Genomic DNA, 24488 nt, shown 5'->3' with positions numbered 1-24488 from the left:
CAAAGACTATGGTCTAGGAGCTCTCTCTCTCTCTCTCTCTCTCTCTCTCTCTCTCTCTCTCTCTCTCTCTCTCTCTCTCTCTCTTCTCTCTATCTCTCTCTCTCTTAGATGTGCCTATGGGATCTCCTACTTTGTATGATGGCACTCAGGATCCAAGAATTGGGGAAGCATGTATATAAGGCTTCATTGAATAGCTTGGCTAGGACTGGTGCAAGTACTTCCCAACCATAGGAGTTACGCTTAGAGGCCTTCATGATCCTTGGCCTTCTCCATTTGTAGTTCCTTGATGGCCTCTCTCAAGTGAGTTGTGTTGAATTGTGTGGAAGTAATGCGATGGGACATGCCTTCCAAGTTGGCTAGGAATGTCATAAAGTGTATCTACATAGGCTTTCTAAAGACTAGGTCCAAGGATCTCTCTCTCTCTCTCTCTCTCTCTCTCTCTCATGAGCTCTCTCTCTCTCTCTCTCACGAGACTAATCCACTTCCATGACTAGGTTTGCATTGGGCTCTATCTGATGGAGATGCACCGAAATAGAGAGACGCTATTACGAGAGATTAGAGAGCAGCGTGACTGATAAATTACATGGTGCAGCGGAACAGAAACTGAACAAAGAATAGAGAATACACAACAAACTGGAGACGAATAAAATTTTCTTTCAATACTGATGTAGTACAGATGATGGTTCCATCCACTCGTGCGCTCCCATAGTGGAGCTTAGATGGCGATCTAGATAGATACTAGGTGAAGAGCTACTAGTTGGAAGATCTGATCTAGTACAATGGACTGGGAAGGTCGCCTCTTTATAGCTATGAGGATGTCAACCTAGTTGGTGGAGCGGACCAGTCAACCTAGTTGGTGGAGCCGACTAGTCATCCATGGAATATTCCCTATATCGTCGCCTCGGGGGCTCTCGCCCCCGAACCCCCACCAAGGGGGGCCACTAGCCCCCCTAGGACCCCCCAATTGGGGGCCAACTGGTCCCCAGGCCCCAACAAGAGTAAGGGGCTCCCACACAATCAAGACAATGTGCCTCGTTGTGCTACCAGCTTACCTACCCTACCTAGCCCATAGGCTAGACTCACATAAATCACCTTTCTACCATGAACGGTCTCATTATAGACCTCATCTGACATGCAAGTTAGGATCCATCCAGTGTCCCGAGCTCACATATGGCTTCTCCTCATATGGGGGCCTTACAACTTGAGCACCTTGGACCACTGGTGGTTATAGGAGGGTGGGGCATTGAGCATATCTAACACCCCCCCTAATGTCAACCCGTAGGTGAACTACCTTCTCGACCCAATGCCGAGTCTCTGAAGATGACCCCGAAGCTGATCCTTCCCAAGTGCCTTGGTGAAGATATCTGCTCCATTTTGCTCTGTTGGATAGTAGACCAATTCCACTATCCCGTCCTCGATCAAATCACACACATAGTGATACTGAATCTCTATATGTTTTGTGCGTGCATGAAACACTGGATTTTTAGCAATGGCCATGCAACTTTGATTATCGCACCTCAGCATAGTTGCCTCATCCTCTTGCACTCCCATGTGCCATAAGATCCTCCTCAGCCACACTGCTTCACAAGCAGCAAAACATGCTATCTTGTACTCAGCCTCGGTAGAAGACAATGCCACTGTTGGCTGTTTCTTACTGATCCAAGAGAAGATACCTGAACCTAAAGAGAAACAATATCCAGAAACTGATTTCCTAGAATCAACATCTCCAGCCCAATCTGAGTCACAATAACTAGCTAAGGAAGTGCCTGTACCATAAGTGATGCCATAATCAAGAGTGCCCTTCACATACCTGAGCACTTGCATCCCTGCATTCCAATGATTCTCCCGGGGCTTTTTGGAGAACCTGCTCAAAACACCAACAGCAAAACTGATGTTCGGTCTGGTGTTGCACAGATAGATGAGACTACCGACTAACTTCTTATACCTCTCGATGTCTGCTGGTGGTGAGGCATCCTCCATAGACAACCTCACATTTACCTCCATAGGTGTAGCTATCTCCTTGCACTTGGACATACCAAATGCCTTCAAGATCTCCCTTGCATATTTCTGTTGAGAGATGAAAATCTTGCATGGCTCTTGCCAGACTTCAATCCCCAAACAGTAGTGCATCAAGCCTAAGTTTGTCATCTCAAACTCTGTGCTCAATGCCTTTCTAGTATGCTGGATCATGTCTTCATAGTCACCTGTAATAAGGAGATCATCTACATATAGAACAATAATAGCAGATTTTCCACCTTTCATGTACACATACAAGTTAGCATCTAAGGCACATCTTTTGAAGTTTAATTTATGAAAGAATTTGTCTATAGATTGGTACCATGCTCTTGGGGCCTGTTTCAGCCCCGTACAGAGCCTTCTTCAGCTTACATACCTTGTTCTCAGAATGGGTGGCCTCAAACCCAGGTGGCTGAGCCACGTACACCTCCTCCTTGAGGTCACCATTCAAGAATGTTGATTTAACATCCATTTGATAAACTAGCCACTTTTTATGAGCAGCCACCGATAGTACTATGCGAATAGTGGTCATTCTGGCAGTCGGAGTGAAAGATTCATGAAAATAAAACCCTTCAACTTGCGAAAATCCTTGTGCAACCAATCTGGCTTTGTACTTTTCCAAAGTCCCATCGGCCTTGTACTTTACCTTCCAAACCCACTTGGTGCCAATAACCTTTTTGTTAGGTGGTCAATCTACCAGCTCCCAAGTTTCATTCTTCATGATAATGTCATATTCTACTTGCATAGCATTTTTCCAATCTCAGTCTGCAAGTGCTTCCTCCAAACTCATAGGCTCCTTTACTTCTGTAATAATCAAGGCCATATTGACTATGTGAGCAGAAGCCCTCCTTTGCTCCTTGATTCTCTGAGACCCGCCTTGGTCCCCATTTGCATGCTGCTCAATAGACATAGACATCTAGTTATCATGGTTGTAGAGTTGCCTTACCCATCGCAGTAATGGCTTTTCCAATGGTGTAACAATAGGTTGGTGACTTATACCTTCATCATCTGATATTTCCTCCTCCTTTATAGCTCTTGGGATAGGTCCATAGTGAATTACCTCTTCGCTTGATGATAAAGTGGAAGAGCTCTTCTCTGCCTCCACTGCATGTGGCTGCTCCCTAAACACCACATCGTGGCTCGATATGATATTCTTTGCCTCTCGATCATACAACTTATAGGCTTTCTTCTCATCACAATAGTCTAAGAAGATACATTTGGTGCTTCTTGGTTGTAGCTTGTTTCTCTCTTTGTCTAGTACATGCACATAGCATTCACACCCAAATGTTCTGAAGTGGGAGACAGATGGCTTCTTACCACTGTAAGCCTCATGTGGTGTTTTACCTTTGAGTGCCTTTGTATAGCTGCGATTAAGGATGTAAACCGTAGTATTGACAGCCTCAGCCCAAAAGTGGTTTGGCAGTCCAACACCTTTCAACATACACCTCCCCATCTCCACGGTGGTCTGCATTCGGCGTTCAACAACCAAATTTTGCTGAGGCATATGTGGTGTCATCATTTGTCACTTGATCCCTTTGCTCTTGCAAAAATCTCCAAACTCTGTAGAAACAAACTCACCACCACCATCCGATCTGATTTTCTTCACTTTTCTCCCTGTTTCATTTTCAACAAGCTATAGCCATTCTTTCAATTTACCAAAAGCTTGAGCCTTTTTGCGAAGAAAGTACACCCACATCTTCCTACTATAGTCGTCGACAATCAATAAAAAATAGGAAGATCCCCCCAAGGCCTGTGTAGGCATCTTACCGCACAAGTCAACATGCATCAACTCTAGAGGAGCGTTTGCTCCATTCTTGTTTTCTTGTGGGAATGCCTTTCTCTGTTGCTTGCCCATCATGCACGCTTCACACGGTTCTTTGATTTCTGTGACTGCAGGTAAGTGAGCAACCATACCTTGCTTTTGCATCTCCTTCAGCATTGCAAATCCGATGTGGCCGAATCTTTCGTGCCAAAGTCTGCTTGTGCCCACTTCAGTGGCGGTGGCTGTAAGAGCACTTAGCTCATACAGGTTGTTCTTGCTTACTCCTGTGCTAACAAGATTGCCTGCACCATCCAAAATTTTGCTCCTGTCTTCTTGAACCTCACCTCATGGTTAAGGTTAGTTATGGAAGCAACTGATAGTAAATTTCTCTTGATTTGTGGAACATACAGCACATTAGATAGTTTCTTAACATCTTCATTTACAGAAACAAATGAAACTGTACTTGTATCCTCAATAGGGCATTTTGCATTATTTCCAACCGTCACAGTGATGCATTTCTGTAGATGTTGCATGGAATAATATAGACCCTTCTTGTAGGTCATGTGACAGGAGGCACCACTATCCAACACCCATGAATCAGTGGTTGACACTTCTTGAACTGAGGAACACTCTTCCTCAATGGCCAAAAATAGATCCAACTCTGCTTCCGCTGTGTTAGCTGTCTCTTTCCCCTTATCTGTCTTCTTCAGGGTACCATTCTTTTCATCTGCTTTCTTGGCCCAGCAATCTGCAATCACATGGCCCTTCTTCTTGCAGTAGAAGCATTCTCCCTGAAACTTCTTCTTGTCGCCCTTCTTCTTTTTGTCACCATTAGTAGAGGACTCACCTTTGGTGGAGGAACCACCTTTGCCTTTCGCAGTGGCAAAGAAAGCATCCCCATTGCCGCTTCCATCTCGAGCTTTAAGCCTCAATTCATCCTCCATAAGTAAAGCACATAACTCCTCAAGTGGCAATGGTTGGGGTCTCACCTGAGTGTTAAGCGATGTTACCAACCCACCAAACCTTGGTGGACATATCCGAAGACACTGCCAATCTAGCTCTTCGCTAGTCTTTTGTATCCTAGCACCAGCCATCTGGTCACGCAGATTTTTGATTTGGGTTATGAACGCCTCCGCTATCTCTCCTTCATTAAACTTCTTAGGTGCGAGTTGATTCTCCAGGTTCTAAATCCTTGTCTGATTTCGCGTCTCATACAGACTCTTCAATATGTTCCAGGCCACAATTTCCTTAGATGTATGTTGAATCAAGGTCAAAACACTATCAGTAGTACTTGTAACCAGGGCACACAGAGCATCTACATTCCTGCATTTTCGAGCTCGTAGAAGGTCAGCATTAGGAGGTATTGTACTCCCCGGATTTGCTAGGTCGGGGGTTCCTTGTGGTTATGGGTCAGTCCCCAATACTGTGTCCAGATGCTCATATGAATCCAGAATAGCAGTAATTTCAAACTTCCACAGAGTGTAGTTCGTACCATCTAGCTTCCCATCAGTAAAGGCTAGTGGGCGAATCCTCAACGCCTGGATTGTTGGTGTAGCTGGTGCAGCTGTAGCTGCTGAACTCGAACCGCTTCCTATTACCATCACTCCGTATGCTGTTGAAGCCCTCGCCTCTCTTCTATTCTTCGATCCTTAGAGCCGCTTGGGCTCTGATACCATGTTAAATTACACGGCGCAGCGGAACAGAAACTGAACAAATAATAGAGAATGCACAGCAAACTGGAGACGAATAAAATTTTCTTTCAATATTGATGTAGTACAAATGATGGCTCCGTCCATCCGTGCACTCCCACAGTGGAGCTTAGATGGCAATCTAAACAAATACTAGGTGAAGAGCTACTAGTTGGAAGATCTGATCTGGTACAATGGACTGGGAAGGTCGCCTCTTTATAGTAGCTATGAGGGCGGTAGTCGGATCAACGTAGTCGGTGGAACCGACCAGTCAACCTAGTCGATGAAGCCGACCAGCTAGTCGATGGAACCGAATAGTCATTCATGGAATATTCAGGGAATATTCCCTATATCGTCGCCTCGGGGGCTCTCACCCCCGAACCCCCACCAAGGGGGCTAGCTGGCCCTAGCAAGAGTAAGGGGCTCCCACACAATCAAGATGATGTGCCTTGTTGTGCTACCAACTTACATACCCTACCTAGCCATAGGCTACTCACATAGGTTACCTTTCTACCATCAACGGTCTCATTGATAGACCTCATCTGACATGCAAGTCAGGATCCATCCAGTGTCCCAAGCTCACACATGGCTTCTCCTCATATGGGGGCCTTACAACTTGAGCTCCTTGGACTACTAGTGGTTACCAGGAGGGTGGGGCATTGAGCATATCTAACAGTGACTACACCACATGATATAAAAGTTGATTGAGCATAGTGACGTGTTATAGACTTCTATACATTTGAGTCAATATTTGTGTCATGTGGCCCTAAAGATGTTCATGTCCTACCAATCAATATCTGACAATGTAACCAATAATGTTTGAAAAACAAAAACGCACAGGTCTATCACACCAATAGTCACTTTTGTTACCATTCGTGCATCAAAATTGATTAGAAGTAAAGAAGTGCAAATTGTTCCCCCAAGGGCTATCACATGGTATAATGGAATGTAGAAGAATAGTATAATGGAATGTAGAGGAATGGTATAATGGAATAAAGAGGAATATAAAGCCTTTTCCTAAGGGTTAACCAATGGTATAATGGGAAAGAACATGAAAGCACATAAAATTTGTGGAATGGCTTTAAATTTTGCTCTAAAACCTTCCTCTGAGGTGTCAATTGGTGCAATGGGAGAAAACATGAGAGTAAAAAAATCATAAGAAGGCGAAGGTCAAACTAAAAATTAATTTATAGGGCTTAATTGAGGTTGAATATGGTTAATGGTTTGGGTGTGTGCTAAATGTTTTCCTTAGTGAGTAGTTAATGTTTAAGCTAAAGTTAGGGTGCTTCAAGCTTTGCATCTACTCTTGCATTTTGTAATTAATGCCCCTTCCACCTTAATTGCTCTCTTCCCCCTTTGTGTGTCTCCTCTCCTCTCCTCCCTTTCTCATACCTCTCTTGCCCAAAAATCCATCCATGCTAGCATAATACTTAGCTCAAGTAGGAGATATAACTATTTTGCAAGCTCTCTAAGAAAACATACATTGGGCTAATGGTATGGCCTCAATTATGTTACAAGGAGACATTATTGTAATGTACAACATGGAGATGCATGATTTTGACATGACTTTAATGTTTTTGGCTATAAGTTGAGATGGGTGCCCAAAAAGGGTCTGATGGAAACCCAAAAGGATTCTTATGGAAGAGAGCAGAAGAACAACCCATGTGGGATCGTGTAAGGGGTTAACATGACAAGGGTACAAAGCTATTGGTGTGTGGACATGGAATGAATAAGTAGGTTTGTTGAAATGTTTGAATCATATGACTAGGACAATGGTGAGTACATGAAAGACAAGACTAGGTGAAATGACAACGATGACATGACAAGGCAAAGTGTGTACTAAACAGTTGATGCATGGTTGAGGCTAAGTGAGAGAGAGAGAGACACACACACACACACACACACACACACATACAAAAGAAGGTGACCCCGATCCCAGTGATATACTACAAATTTTAAGATGACACTCGGCATCATTGAGCCACATGAAGATCTCATGTTGAAGCATGGGTAGTTGATTGGTTGACCAACCTTGAGTGGCCCCCCATCGACACCAGCTCATTGTATCCATGGCCTACCCGAGTACAACAAAATTTTACAGCCGAGCACCCAACCTCTCCTTAAGTCTCAACAAATGAAGCTGGCCCTTCAAATGATGCAAGTCTCCCTGTTCCACTACTTTGCCAAATATGCCATCATTCATGGCATTTGCGTGGTTTGAACCGAAGTGACACCACCATGTTCGAGCAATGGGCTCCTTCCTGCTAGACTGAGAGGACATGGTTAAGGGTAGCCAAGGAGAGATGTTAGGTCTAACACAACACGGTACATACAGTTACTGAGTGCCAACCTACTTGAAGGCGGAGGAGTTCTGAACAAGGCACCACTTTGCAGCACAAGTGCAAGAGATTGTGGCAATTCCACCAGTCAATAGTAATGACTGACAGGACATGACTCACCAAGAAATGCTACACTTAGAAGTCGATTCTGCTTAGTTAGATGTGATGCAATTGCAGAGAAGAGAACAAGAGAGGTGTGCTGAGTTCTCTTCGTCGAACCTGGAGCTTGCTAGGATAGGAAGCTAGTCAGTATTCATTGGAAGTAGACGTGGCTTGGTTGTAAACAGATCGATACAAGTTGATTCTATTTGTCTATATAGTTGTCTTTGATGATGAATTGCACTCAGTATTCTCTTTAAGTATGTGTAACTCGGTATTCTCCTATTACCATATGGTTCTCCTATAGACATCTAACGCCAAACTCTAAATGTTAATGTTGTCATCATTTTTAACACCCAAGCACAGGTCTATCACACCAATAGTCACTTTTGTTACCATACATGCATCAAAATTGGTTAGAAGTAAAGAAGTGTAAATTGTTCCCTCAAGGGCTATCACATGGTATAATGGAATGTAGAAGAATAGTATAATGGAATGTAGAGTAATGGTATAATGGAATAAAGAGGAATGTAAAGCCTTTTTCTAAAGGCTATCCAATGGTATAATGGGAGAGAACATGGAGATGCATGATTTTGACATGACTTAAATGTTTTTGGCTATAAGCTAAGATGGGTGCCCAAAAAGGGTCAGATGGAAACCCAAAAGGCTTCATGTGGAAGAGGCCTAAACAACAACCCAAGTGGGATCATGTAAGGGGTTAACATGACAAGGGTACAAAGTTGTTAGTGTGTGGACATGGAATGAATAAGAAGGTTTGTTGAAATGTGTGAATGATATGACTAGGACAATGGTGAGTACATGAAAGACAAGACTAGGTGAAATGACAATGATGACATGACAAGGCAAAGTGTGTACTAGACAATTGGTGCATGGTTGAGGTTGAGAGAGAGAGAGAGAGAGAGAGAGAGAGAGAGAGAGAGAGAGAAAGTTTTACTAGTAAATTATGCCACTCATTGCCTTACAAAAAAGTAGACTAAAGTTATCTTACCAACCCATATTTGACAACTTATGCAATACTTTACAACGAGGAACAATGCAACGTATTTGATGACATAATGTTGCATCAAAGATTTCACCCATTGGATAAAATATATTACCAGTTGTGGCTCTCCAATACCATAAAAGGATATGCTGTCCTCTTATATGGCTCATCAAAAACAACATCTTTGCTCATTGTAAACTTACGAGAAGAAGGGTTATAGCATCTATACCCTTTCTGCTGTAGAGGTCCGTACAGGCTCTGTGGATCTCGTCTGTACAATTTCTGAGCACCTGCGATCACAGATATCTCGTACAACCATAATTTATCGTATAGCCGTACGTTGCCACCATCCATACTTGACCGTACACCTTTTAGGTACCTGACCGTATAGTCCCTACAGTATGGTTTGCAAGGTACGGGTGTCACGCCTTCTTGCAAGTACATTTTGCAGGGATAGCCATTGTTTGGCAAATTTTTTGGAAAGAACATTTGGGGCATTTTGTTTCTTGCAGACATTGCAATCAGTTTGCAAAATCTGCTCCAAAATTTGGGGCTTTTTGGTTTTGCTTGCAATCTTGTAGAAAAAATTTGGGGCTTGTGTAAACAATTGTAAAATTTGGGGTTTTTGGACGATTTGCCCTCTTTCAGTGGTTGTCTCAGATACTTCACCCCTTGTGCACATGAAGGAGCGGATGCTACAGCCAATTTGTGGAAGAAGATTATGCTTTTTTGTCTTGCATTTCAGATTTTCAAGTGGTTGGTTCGAGATACTACAACCACTCTTGAGGATGATTCTTATGCTTTTCTGACTTGCAGCTATGACCCTTCGAAGGATGCATGCACTTTCAGTGTCAATGAGATACTGAACACGTGGTATTTTGATAGTGGCGCATCCAAGCACATCACTTCCAAGAAGAGTCTTTTTGCATCTCTGCATGCATCACCTGCTAGAAAGAGGGTGACTTATGCAAACAATTCTTCTTATTCAGTATGTGGAATGGGTGACATTATACTTACCTCCATGGATGGCATAGATTTCAAAAATTTTTATATTCTTTATGTGCCTGGTATCAAGAAGAATTTACTTTCAGTGTCCTCACTCAATCGAGGAGGGTTTCATGTCATCTTTGAAGATGCCAAGTGTGCAGTTCGAGACAAAGAAAATGATTATGCTTTGATGTTGTCTGGAACTTTGTATCGGGGTCTTTTTCAGCTTGATGTTTATGAGAAAAAATAGGAGGAGGAGGAGGGAGGGAGGGAGGTGGAGAGAGAAGAGGGAGGGGAAGGGAGAGGGAGGGTGGAGGGAGGGAGGGAGGGAGATTCAAATTTCAAACATTGCCCCCCTCCCCTCATTGATGGGGGGAGAGGTGGGCTCAACTATGGGCTTAACCCACCTAGGTTGGCTGGTTAGGCCTCCTTGGGACCCTCCAAGCCCCTTGCATTAGCCCACTAGGCATTCCCTAATCCATTCCTTATGAGGCCCTTTTGAGACCCCAATTCTCCCCTAATGTAAACTGACATCTACTACTTGATATCTACTTGAGTTACATGGAGTGTTGGACATTTCTAGAGTGAGTGCCAAATGGGAAGAACTCCTCTTGTCCCCTTTTCCCATTAAGACTTGTGGAGAAGTGGTTTATATAAATGCTACTAGAATGGCACGACTAGGCTTATCAGGGTGGACGACTCTCTGGGTTCAAAGATATTGAATAAACAAGTGGCCATTTGTAAACCATGTTGCTACAATACACATTAGCCCTCGGTTACCCCGCCACCTAAACAATAGAGGGATTTGCAATTGGTCTGTCTATGGGATCGTGGGAGAAGCATTTGGATAAGTTTGTATGAATGCTCTTCTCATTTTCATTTGTCCACGAGAACAAATATTTTTGCATTGGCCAACTAGCTTGGCACTCTCTTAGGAGCAAGATTTACGTGGTTGGTTGAATCAAAATGGTTAGGGCCTTCGCAACTTCCCCATAACTAGTTTACCCAATCTCCCTTGACTGTACAAGTTACATGGAAGTATCATGTCCCTCTTACTTCACGTGACATATGGGAAATGTGTTTGCACCAGAGTGTGGAATATTATGCCTTCCAACTTGCTTAACTTCATAATGTGGAGACGGTTGCTTTGCAAGCTCTAAGCAAAAGACTAGTTGTGCAAATGGAAACACATCTCTCATGTCTACCCTCTCTAAAACTTCATATTTGAGAGTCACTTCCATCTCTTTTGGAGTTGTGTGATCACCACATCTGTATGGAAGCACATCCAAAATTGGCTAGCTAGAGCCCAGTTTACTATACCATAAGAGCTAGAGTAATTCATTTATTGGGGGAGTTCAAAAATTCTGTTGTTTCAAAGCATAGAAAATTGCCGCAAGACTCTTCGACAGAATGCTAGTTGAAATATTAGAATTACTAGGGCTTTTTAAGAGGTAGAGGAGTAGGATTCTAGGTGGCTTTAAGGCATTAAAAGCCTTAAAATAAGCTAAATAAGCTATATCTTTTTCTTTTTCTTTTTACAAGTTAACGCAATCTTCCTTTTTCATCGCATTTATAAAAAAAAAAGAAAGCTCTAGAAGAAAGAAATTTTTTTAAAAACGAAAGCTCTGGAAAAAGAGCATGAATTAATTTCTTCTTAATATGAATACATTTTAAAGAAATGTTTGTAGCAAAATGTTCATCCGAAAGTTCATGATGTATAGGGGCCTTTCAAGGAAAGTTCTTCCCTTTGCCTATTCCCCTATGCATCCTTATCTTATTGAGAAAAGATCTCCCCCATCCCATTCCATAGTAACTTTCTTTCAAGTAAGTTCTCCCCCACCCATTCCTCTGTATGTGCCCAATTCCCTAGACATCCTTCTTTGGTGACATTCTTTCATTTGACCCCTCCCCTACACCTCTTTCTCTCGCTAAAAGTCAGTTTTGTCATCACCTTGGTTCTTTACTGAGGAATATATACTTTTCAAGATGCTCTAGTGCCATTTACAAAGAACTTTTTGACCAAAATTTTTGAACTCAATTCATTCCCCCACATGGTGGGCCAAAGGAAGGCTTAGTAAAAATTTTATTTTTATTTTTAAACTATCGATGCAAGGTCAAACTCTAACCTAACATATTCTAATTTTGGAAATGTCCCAATAAGATAGCTCAGATTAAAACCGATCCAACCTTGGCACTTTACATAAGAAAGGGATAGATGAAGAACAAGATAGAAGAGGGATGTGGAGCACTATAAAAAAGAAACAACAACCATGCAACTAGGCCTATCTGAGTTGAAGAAATACCTAGTACGATAAAGAGTTCATTTGTTGGCTATCAATCTAGCCATTAAGGGAAATGATGAGCCCAATGAGGCTAATATATAGGCAGGACAACAAGCTGAAATTCCCTTGAGAAGATCAACTAGAGTGTCTAGACCACCTGAGATTTGTTCCAAGGCAGACAATGTGATGCTTATTGATTGCAGGGAGCCTTCTTGCTATAGAGAGGCTATGATGTGTGAGGATCAATGCAAGTGGGAGTATGCTATGCAATCAAGGATGAGTTCACTCATGAAGAATAAGACTTGGGACTTGGTTTCTTTGCCACATGGAAAGAAAGCATCGCCATGTAAATGGGTCTGTAAGATGAAGGTCACAAGTGTTGATGTGCCTAAGTAAAAGGCCCATTTGGTTTTGCTAAAGGGTTCAAGCAAGAGAAGGGTGTGGACTTTGATGAGATCTTCTCTTTGGTTGTGAAGATGACCACACTTAGATGCGTACTTGGACTTGTGTCGGTACAAGATATGGAGCCTATGCAGATGGATGTCAAGGCAGCTTTCTTGCATGGGGATTTGCATGAGGAAATTTACATGGTACAACCGAAAGGCTTTAAAGAAAAGGGAAAAGAACATTTGGTTTGCAAGCTATAAAATAGTCTCTTTGGCCTTAAGTAAGCACCTAGAGAATGGTATCAGAAGTTTGATGCTTTCATTCAGTCCCATGGTTTCAGAAGAATTGAGATTGATCACTGCCCCTACACTAAAATTGAGTCCTAAGGTTTCAGAAGAATTGAGATTGATCACTGCCTCTACACTAAAAGAGCTAAGGATAATACCTGATACTCCTAGGACTTTATGTGGATGATATGCTATTGGGCTAGCAATAACACTTTTAGGAGAGAATGCCCGAATGAGGATCCACTTGATCCTTCACCTTCCAACTTTTCTAGTATGGGAGAGACTTTGGTAATTTGGATGGATCGTATCCGTGCCCTTGTTGGTCTTGATCCACTGCTCAAACCTCTCTTAGCAACTATTGTGCCCTAGCGAGGCATCATTTTTCAACGATGGGGTCTAGATATTCACCCTGACCCTTAGGGGTTGGGTTTTTCTTGTAATTGGGCACCTCCCTTGTATTGTCCCTACCTCGAGGCAGTTGGTTGGTTGGATTTTGAATCGACGAGGCATGTTTTGAAGATGATGAAGTGGATATGATAGCTGTGTCCTCATCGAACCTACTCTCAATGATTACTCTATTTGATCCTCTTCCTACCTTAACCACATGAGTATGGTTCATATCCTTGGGCTAGGCTATAACCGTTTGTTCCTCTTGGCCTACTTTAGAATTCCTTGATCAGAGCTTTGGCTTGGGCCCTAGTTATTACATTTAGGGACACCAAAGAAACTTGGCCCCTTTTGATTGTCATAAAATCAATGCTGGTCTTATAGTCAGTGGCCATTCTAGGGGTCTTATGCATTGGGAAATCTTTGTAAAGATGGTCCACCCCATAGTTAATGCACAACAACACACCCATATTGGTCATAGTTGTTGCGAATAGGGGTTGATCATCTTTATAAGGTTACTCCCTTAGGTAGTGAGGTCCGTGGCATTTAAAACAAGCCACTAGTGGATTGGCTAGCACCTTCTAAGCACACTCACTGGATCGGTGGGGGCCTTGACATGTATAACATTGCATAGGTGGTTTGCGATTCAAGGTATTCATATCCCTGGCCTTTTGAGAGGTAGGAACCGTTTGACACATTGGGATATACTATTTGTCTTGCATGATCTAATGACTTATGTAGCCAGACTGGTACGGGGGACTGTCATATCCCAATGAGTCACTTGCCAAAAGGGCGTGGTCTAATTCCTTCCACTTACTGGGTGGCTTCTCAATTACCACCTAATTCATAGGAGTAATTCCGGGTGATGGGGTTTGAGGACCCAAGATTGATGGAGGCAATGGGAGGTTTTGAGCCCTATGCTTTCCTTAATTGGTAGGAGTGGCTCCTAGAATGGCCAACTATCCCTACATGAATAGATTCAGTGGTGTGAGCAAGGTCAATGACATCTTTTGTTGGTACATTGACTGGGGAATAACCTTTGAGTAGCAACATTGGGAGGTCTCATGGTTTCCCCATCAAACACAATGGGCACAATAGAGTGCCATCCTAGCCCTAAGGTGGGGGCACTCATTGGTGGGATTGTTGCCCATGCAGAAGCCACACCATACATTGTATTATCTTACAAATAATTGAGGATTGCTTTGACCTTCTCTCATCTATCCCCTATTGGCTTGTTGGCTTAATTGATGCAAAAGGTTGAAGGGCCAACTCCTCCACATTTGCACCCTTGGCGAGCTAAATCGTCTCGTTTGCTTCACTTGCACTTGCGGTTTTACTAGTTTGGGACACATCAGATGAAGCCACTTGTGTCTTATCTACCTGGGCCTTATCTTTCATCTTATCCCATAGGCGTATAGTCATCTTGCTACATAGCTCAAAGGATGTGGGGTTCATGGCAAAGAGATGGTCATGGAGCTTGAAGTCCCCCAGCATTGCAAAAGATGTGCATTGCTCATCTTTTTCTATGGCTCACACCGTGAATTTAGGTGCTTAATCTGGGCAATGTAATCACACAGGGACTTTAGTAGCTGCACGGATGATGGCCCAGGCAAAGGCAAAGGCACACCGTGAATTTAGGTGCTTAATCTGGGCAATGTAATCACACAGGGACTTTAGTAGCTGCATGGATGATGGCCCAGGCAAAGGCACACTCAAGTTGGGTATAGATCTATAGGGTGCAGCTGTGGGTTAAGGAGTCCCTTCTTCTAGGCCACCTTTCCCAATCTGGGTACAAACGGGGGTGAGGAGCCATCGTTCGTGGTAGGGTGCTCCCCCTAAAGTCCATTGGTGCACTTGTTGGAGCCATATGATTGGCATTGGAGAGCTAGCTGATATCCTTCTTGGCTCGAAAGTACCACTGAAGGATGGCTCTCCCTCATAAAATTGCACTTGTGGTCCCATGGGATTTATTGATGCGGTGGGAATAGGAATACTCTATGTGCTTCCTAGTATGGATGATGTTAGAGAGACCTATGGATCCTTGAGAACTTTGGTTTGCCTTGTGAATAGATTTACCATGTTGGGGTTGGACCGGCCAAACCTCTCCATAATGTTGGAGGTCGATTCCCTGAACCAAGCTCAAGGTATCAGCATGTGCAAGATCGTGCACTGAAGAATGGTCTAGAGAAATCAGGTAATTGCAACACAGGAGCTTGTGTGAGAGCTTCTTTCAAAGCTGTAAAAGATTTATCTTGACACTCAGTCCATAAGAAATGCTTAGCTTTTCTAAGAAGGTCTATCAATGGATGTGCAATGTATGTGAAATTCTTGACAAACTTTCTATAAAAGCTACACAATCCCAAGAATGATCTTAATTTATGTATATCTTGGGGTTTAGGCCATGTGACTATGCACTCAATCTTCTTTGGATCTACTCGAATCCCATCAACGGATATAATGTGACCCAAATACTCTATATGATCTTGATAGAAACTGCTTTTTTTAGGATTTATGTACAATTGATTTTCTTTCAAGAGTGAAAAGACTAGCTTTAGATGTTCCTTATGCTCCTCAATGTCTTTGCTAAACACTAGAATATCATCGAAAAATACTACCACACAATCTTGGTGTTTAAGAAAGATTCAGTTCATCATTCTACTAAAAGTAGCTGGAGCATTAGTTAGCCCAAAAGGCATAACTAGGAACTCATAATATCCCATTTGAGTTCTAAAGGCAGTCTTGTATATATTCTCTTCTACCATACGAACTTGATGATAGCTGAATTTGAGATCTATCTTACTGAAGACCTTGGCCCCTTTCAATTTGTCCAAAAGATCATCAATCCTAGGGATTGGATATTTGTTCATCATTGTGATTTTGTTTAGTGCACGATAGTCTATGCACATTCGATAGGTTTCATTTTTCTTTTTGACTAATAAGACGTGCTCCATAAGGAGAACTGCTGGCTCTTATCAATCCTCTCTCTATTAGTTCCTCCACTTGCTTTTGAATTTCATTTTGTTCTAGCTGATTGACTCTATAAGGAGCTTTGCAAGGTGGAGTATTGCCCTGTAGGATTTCTATCCTAAGATCTTCAGGTCGAGAACATGGTAGTCTAGGCGGTAAATCCTCTAAGAAATAATCAGGAAGCTGAGAAAGAAAATTTTGGTGGGTAGGCTTACTGTTTGGCTAAATAGCCGTTACCGTATTCACCAAAATCAGATATGTCTTCTCACATTTCCTAATTGCTCTTTTGGCTTGTGTGTGGTTAAGTAAAGGACTGATCTCAAGTTTCATTGAGCTTTTCAGACATATTTCTTTGGATATTTGTTCATCATTGTGATTTTGTTTAGTGCACGATAGTCTATGCACATTCGATAGGTTTCATTTTTCTTTTTGACTAATAAGACGTGCTCCATAAGGAGAACTGCTGGGTCTTATCAATCCTCTCTCTATTAGTTCCTCCACTTGCTTTTGAATTTCATTTTGTTCTAGCTGATTGACTCTATAAGGAGCTTTGCAAGGTGGAGTATTGCCCTGTAGGATTTCTATCCTAAGATCTTCAGGTCGAGAACATGGTAGTCTAGGCGGTAAATCCTCTAAGAAATAATCAGGAAGCTGAGAAAGAAAATTTTGGTGGGTAGGCTTACTGTTTGGCTAAATAGCCGTTACCGTATTCACCAAAATCAGATATGTCTTCTCACATTTCCTAATTGCTCTTTTGGCTTGTGTGTGGTTAAGTAAAGGACTAATCTCAAGTTTCATTGAGCTTTTCAGACATATTTCATTGACTTCTCTAGTGCAATTGTACTTTGTTTTGCTAAAAGTAGCTTTGACCTTATAGTTAGATGGGAAAGACTCTAGGTTTAGCTTTGCTAAGGCTCTTTCTAAAATGAAATCATGTGTACTACCATCGTCATGCAGAATAACAACCTCTTTGCCATTAATAAAACCTTTCATCTTTAGAAGAGCATGACAATTATACTTACCTCCCTCTTGCTTGGCTGCTTCGTCGTCAATCATGTGCACTTTCACTGTCAGGGTCTTCTTTCTTTCGGGACACTCAGTGGCTATGTGTCCCACCTTGTTGCACTTGAAACACCTTATGTCTTTCTTTGGAAAATTTTCACCGTTCGGCTTTGAAGAAGAATCTATCTTCTATGGAACAAAACCATTTTTAGATTTAAAGAAGGGCTTTTTATCAAATCTCTTTCTCTTATGGAAGGGTACATGCCGTTCCAAATCTTCTCGGGGGGGTCGCTTGTCATATGTAACCCTATCACGTGAGTTCAACAGATGGGTTTTTATTAATTCAATTACTTACAGAATTATATATACATAAGTAATTTAATACCCAAAGGTTAATATACAGAAGGGCATTTTATATTAAAAATTATCTAGAAGCTTGCAACATGTGACATGGATATTTGCGTAGAGTGGCTTATGTCATGGGACATTTTGAAATGCTAGTACTGGCATTTTCCTTTTGAAATGAGTAAGTGCTCCTCTTGCATTTTCTTGAATTCTAGAGAATTCTAAAAATCTTTTCTCTCTTTATTGCTCTTTTTGGCCTTTGCATTAGGATGAGATAAGGATACTATGCTTTCTTGAATTCTAGAGAATTATACCACAAGGCAAGGGGAGGCACAAGGTGTTGCTAGGAGGACTAGGAGAGAGTGGGGCAAAGGAGGCCAAAGGGCATCCACCATGGTTATATGCCTATGAAAGGGAAAAATAATTTTCACAAATATTTAGTGTGCGTGGAAACTATGTATTCCACCCATTATAAGCTATGGATCTTATGGGTTGGAATCTATATTTGCTAAATGCCTACCGCATCTCCATCCTCTTCCCTCTATTGTCTCTACACCAATGATAATGCGACTCTTGTGTTCAGAATCTATTTGGCATCATCGGTCACGAAGTTTCATTTCTTTGGCTAGGCCCTAGCATCCATTGCAGTGTTCCCCAAAAACTTGCAAAGCCTTACAATGAAACTGCAAAGTTTTAGGTTTCACCTGACTTTTTTCTATTTGCAGGTTCATGGAAATTGTTCTTGTAAGTGTTTCATAGGTATTACACTTGGAAGATTAAAAATGCAAATTTTATGGCTTTTCATTCATAAAACATGCCTGTTTTTTAGTCGACTAGAATATAAATGGAGGTTTTTAAAGTGTGCATGTTTTCATATATAAAAACGTAAAATTTATATAGCTTTAGATATATGGGTTTTAGTTGAATGAATTATGGTTTGTGGAGGAGGATCAAGATAACCTCATCTCCCTTCTAACCTATAAAGCATTGCCACGTTTGGCTTAGTCTCCTCTTCTTTCATTAGTGTATAATTTGCCTCAATTCAGAAGCTCCTCCTCCCTCTTTTGCTTCCCTGCTCAACCCCCCCTCTCTCCCGACCCCTCTCTCTCTCTTGTGTTTTGTAGCTCCTACAACCTCCCCTTCACAGTCTCTACTCTCATCCAGCATTACTAGGTGCCGAGCACTACTACACGGACTGCGCCCAAGTCAGGGCAGTTGCCTACGCATGAGGCTCAGGACTTGCAGCAATCACTGGCAGGAGCCCGTGGAGGTCGTCGATGGAGTTTGATTGCTGCAAAGATCTACACAAGGTATAGGTTGGCATTGCAACCCGTTGGCTATGTTTGTGTTTTGTCATCGACTGGGTGTCGTGAAGGAGCGTCGCTCGATTCCCGTTGTGTTTTGTCCATCGACGCTAGTCCCCGTTGGCTGTCCTGTGAAGCTCCATCTCAACGTCAACACCTCCTCGACATGCATCTGCGACAATGGCAAGGGCTCCAGGCTGGATTGCGAAATCGTCGATGCATCTGGTCACAATTTGCAAAAAAATTTGAGCTTTCGTCAATTCAATAATCAGTGCGCGAGCTGATTTCAGGGGACCAGGAGTGGTGGTGCTTATCTTATCCTAGGTGATTACGTTGTACACGCTATGGCAAATGGTAGAGATGCACAAAATGGTGCCTGGGAAGCGTTTCGATCGATACCACGAGCTAGGAGAGTATGCATTCGGTCGAGAGCTCGGCTTGTGGATCGTCGTCCCCTAGCAATTGCTGGTCGAAGTTGGAGTAGACATTGTTTACATGGTCATCGGCGGAACATGCCTTCGCAACTTCCATACCTTGGTTTGCAGCAGCTGCCAGAGCTTGGGATTGTCTGTCTGGATCGTCATTTTCGGCTCCTCTCAACTTCTCCTCTCGCAGCTTCCCAATCTCAACTCCGTAGCCGGAGTGTCGGTGGCTGTAGCCGTGATGTCTCTTAGGTTCGCGCTCTCTGTCTGTCCTCAATAGCTCAGATTCGTCTGTTCTTGTGTGCACAGTAGCTGAGTGTCGGATGTTTGATGAGCACACTAGCTGAGATTCGGATGTTTGATGAGCGCACTGATGCAATTGGAAGAACTCCTCATCTCTGCCGTTTGGGTTTTCGTGTAGCTACTCGACAATTGCTTGGATAGCATCGGCACACCGAGGACGTTCGAGCTCTATTTCCATCGAGCTCTTAGACAAAACGGAGCATTGAGATTGCTTTCCTCAAATTTAGATTAATGTATGTTTATAGACTCTTTATAGAAAAGTAATAAGAGAATATCCAAAGAGTTGATATGTAAACATTCTTGTGTACATTTTCCTTATTAGATTGGTTTCATGAAATATCTTCCTTAGTGTGTCATGGGCAAAAAACCATTGGTCCATAGAGGTATGCTATGTTGTACATTGTGCATATTAGAATCAATGGACATAATGACTCTATTAGAATCAATGTATCTAATGACTCTAAGGTTAGTGGTTACCTCTTTTTGCTTTTTATTACAAGTTTATATGTTGAAAGTTGCCACATGGCAGATCACCCACCCACGTCAATGTGGTAGTCTTGCTACCACATAAGCATTGGCCATGGAGGCATCCTTATCCATGTTATTAGCAAGCTGCCAAGAAATCTAATAAAACATGTATTTGCTATACTTTAGCTTTGTAATGCTGTTTTTGCATTATTGGATATACAGGTACTACAAATTCTTCCAACTACTTTCTTCTGGTTTCTCTAAAAGGGGGTTTCTTATGTGTTGTCTTTCGTTTGTGCAGTGACGGTTGCTTTGGGGTAGCTCCTTCTTTCTCGTAAAGCTTCAGCCAGAGTTTTAGTCAGGTGCCAGGCAAGTTTTTTGTACTTATTATGATGTTTTTTTCCTTAGTATCAGGTCTGTTGTTTTCTTAGGCCATCTTTGCTTCCTTTTTACCTCATATGATTGCAACCTGATTGCTGCATTTGTTTTTTTTTGAGAGCTTGAATCTATTATTTGACCTGCATGAACTTTATGCTAAATAGTAAATGTAGAATTATTGATTCAACTTTCAACTGCTTGTTGTTTGACCCGAATTTTGCAAGCATCTAAGTAGTCATTGCACTGCAATATTTTACAGATTTACGCCCAACCATGACTCAAAGACAAACAACTCTTTTTGCTTTTCCTGGAATGACCAGATTGATCCCTCCTATTAATTGTCCCTTGGATTTGTGCAGGTCACCAAGGAGACTCTCTTTTCCCTTTGTGCCTGGTTAGCAATCCAAAATCGAAACTATAATTGAAATAAAGGTATAATAGCTTTTCTTTCTCTGCTTAATAACCCATCTGTTGGCAAATTTTCGATAAGTCGATAAGCTTTTTTTGGGGGGGGGGTTTCTTCTTCACGTATGTTCGATGTAGTGTCGTCTTTTCATATAGTATGTCAATGTCATAACTTCTTTATTCTTGATATTACATGACTATTAGATATCGACGTGGTGTCGTATATAGCCTTTCGACATAATACGTCGATCATCTGATTTGTAATGTAATATTTGAGTCAATTACTTGGGCCATGCATTTGCATGGTGCTTATCTTTCCGCATTGGATCGTATTACTCGATTATATGTGCGGTTAAGTAAGTAAGTCTGCATTTTGACATTTGGTTGTAATATTCAACCTTTGATGTCGTTACAAGGACTCCTTCTCATTGTTTTGAAACTAGCTCGACACTTGGTCGTATCATTCGACTGTATGTGTCGTCTCTCAACCTTAGAAGAGTAATAGAATTCAACACTTTGTCGTTTATTTGACTTTTGGTGTTGTTTCTTAGATATATAATTTATAAAATAAGTAGGCTTTAACACTAGGTTGTTTATTCGGCTTTCAGTGTTGTCGTAGCTTATTTTATAAAACAAATGTTTAAACTTTGACACATGGTCATTTATTTGGCTTTCAGTGTCGTTGTAGGTTATCAGTGTTGTATGATAGTTTCGGCTTCAATACTTGGTCGTTTATTTGACTTTTGATGTTGTTGTCCTCTTTGGAAATATTTTGTGTAGAATATAGGGGACCATTGCATAAATGCTAGTGTGTAGAGGTTGTAAACTTTCCAATAAATATACATCTGAGATTCATGCTCATACATCTAAGGTAACAATGCTAGAGCCAATGATATTTGTGTCTTTGATTAATGCCTATCCATGGGGTCTTTGAAAGCTAGTTATGTATAAGGATTCTAAGTTGAATCTTATCTTTAATCAATTGTAGGTCATCAACCATTGGATATTATTTGAAATACTCTCCAATGTTGATTATCTAGTGTCTAACACACACTTCTCCACACACTCAAATGGTAGGCCCATGCAAGCATGATGCAAATTTCATAAGAATGGAGTTCGTTGTGTTCTTTATTGTAATTAACTTTGTGTTCATTGATTATTTAAAATATGAATATATTTTAGATTCTCTCTCAATACTTGGTTTTTTCATGCATGTTTTGCCAGAAATCCTTTTGTGAAAAGATGCAAGCAGAGCAAAGGAAAAATTGGCTCAAAGTCATTAGGCGGCATCTTTGTATAGGGATAAGTAAGATGAGCAAGGAGCAAATAACAGACATAACTAGCAATGCAATACGGATAGAGTGTTTCTACAATGAGGTCATAGCCAACACAATGGGAGAGACGTTGCCCAAGAGTGAAATGAATGAAGGTGGAGTACGTCACATGATCAATAGCATCATAGGAAATATGAAGAAATGTGCAGAAGACTTGCGAGATGACGTGCCTCCTAATATTGACATGGAAAAATTAGGTTTTTGGGATTTGAAGTGGAAAGAGGAGAAGGGTAGAAGTAAGAGGGCAAAAGACATAGATTCACATTTCACTATTTCGAAGAGAGTGCGATATGAGCAATCAAAACATTCATGTGATCCAACTTCTGAGGCATGGTTAGCTATTGACGGTAGTCGCGGGGATGCTTCTCACAAAGCACATTCATTTAGGAATGGTGATTGTTCAATTGTGTTAGGTATCCCCCATGAGGCTATAGAGGAGGGTGAGAATCTTGGTGGTGCTGGCTCATTTGGAGTATGCTTTAAAGTCACTTTTAATGGCATCTCTTTCTTTCCTCGAAGTATTACTTATGCGGCAAAGCGCTACAAAGGGAACATGTCTCACACCTTAAAGTCATTTGACAAAGAATATGGAATGCAAATCTTACATCCAGGTATTGTCAGATGCATAGGATTTACTAGAAGCTTGCCTTGGATCAACATTTTTCCATACTTCAATGGAGGGAGTATTGGAGACATGATGATGCAGCTACCCTTTGAGAAAGGGACTTTCAGAAAGCAAGTGTTATGCTTGAAAGGCAATGGAGTCACTAGGAGAGAACCAGATCCAGTACTAAGTGATGTACAGCTTACGAGATTAAAGGCATTTGTGGAAGCTACCCCAGACATCATACACGCATTGGTTGATGCATTAGCAGCTGTACACCAAGAAGGCATTATACATTGTGATCTACACCCTTTCAATGTCATGCTAGATTTTACCAAGAATCATAGTCCACGGGTTGGCATCATTGATTGGGGATTGCTGCTTCGATACAGTGAATCAAGAGAAGCTGTTAATTTTGTGAAGCGTACTCCAGATATGGATGATATGACTTATAAGATCAAGAAGAGTACAGCAATAAGACAAAATCGACTCCGGCCTTGGCAAACTCCAGAAATAATCGACCCTGAGAACACCAATGCTTACAGTAAAGAATCAGATGTGTTTGCCATGGGATACATGATTAAAGAGGTTATTAATTTTTATAAGGAGTGTAAGGAATACTACTTCAAAGAGGATTACACAAAACAGTCAGCATGGAGTGGCAAGTTGCGGCAGATTTATTTCAATGCAACTAACTATATGTTTGTGGAAAAACAAAATAGAATGACACTGGCTGAGATGAATAATCGACTAGCAAGATTTAACACTCAACCCCATGCATATTTGCGGCCTGCAGTTGAGATGATGCCTCAGTTTTATTAATCCGATTTTATTATAAAGCTACTCTTGGACAATTATGTTTATAAACTATAATGTTACTCTTTCAATGCATTTTGAATACTAGTATATGCATCTATACTATTTGAATTCAATAAAGTACTATAATCTATATATTTTTTAAATTCTCAAATTTTTATCTTCGTGCTGTAACTTCTTGCATTTTGAATACTAGTATATGTGTTTATAGTATTTGAATTCAATAAAGTGTAAAGTGTCTTAGAATGTATTTTTATTTTTTTTCAAAATTTTATATTTTTGTATTAGAATTGTGTATTAATTTGGGAAGAGTTTGTGTTTATTATGGTTAAACTCAAACCCATGAGTCATGCATACAAATTTTTATTATAATGATTAAATTTAAACTCACCAGTTATGCACAAATTGGCAATCTAAATTTTGCAGGTCATGCACACACAGGTGAAGGGGGGTTATAATTAAGGTTCTCATTTTATTTTGAAGTACATCGGTCTCCTATCATGGCATCTTTTTTCAAGATTCAAGTGATTGACTATGATAATAAGGAGAAATTAGGTGTTGTTAGGGTGACAAGAGACACAGGTCATCCCACATTCTCTCATGTTCGTGAACAAATTGAAGGTGATGAGCTTCTATTGGAACCCTTTGAGTTTGTTGAGGACGAATATATAATAACCAAACCGCAAGAGGAACGATGGACAATCAATGATCAACTCTTAGTGCACATCAAGAGAAGTCTATGCCGCATAGAGGAAACTCCTTATCCATGTAAAAGACATTGCACTCAACTAGCTGATGGCATAAATCTTGATGCCCAAGTGCACATGTCTTCAAAGCTTTCTAGTAGATTACTAAGCCCAACTATTCTTGAATGTTGGCAACGTGAATCTGATAGAGTTAGAT

This window comes from Dipteris shenzhenensis, chromosome 24, assembly GCF_047967505.1.
Source record: "Dipteris shenzhenensis isolate YYH24624 ecotype China chromosome 24, Dip_SZ_1.0, whole genome shotgun sequence".
Classification (NCBI taxonomy): domain Eukaryota; kingdom Viridiplantae; phylum Streptophyta; class Polypodiopsida; order Gleicheniales; family Dipteridaceae; genus Dipteris; species Dipteris shenzhenensis.
Note: the sequence above shows the minus strand (reverse complement) of the source record.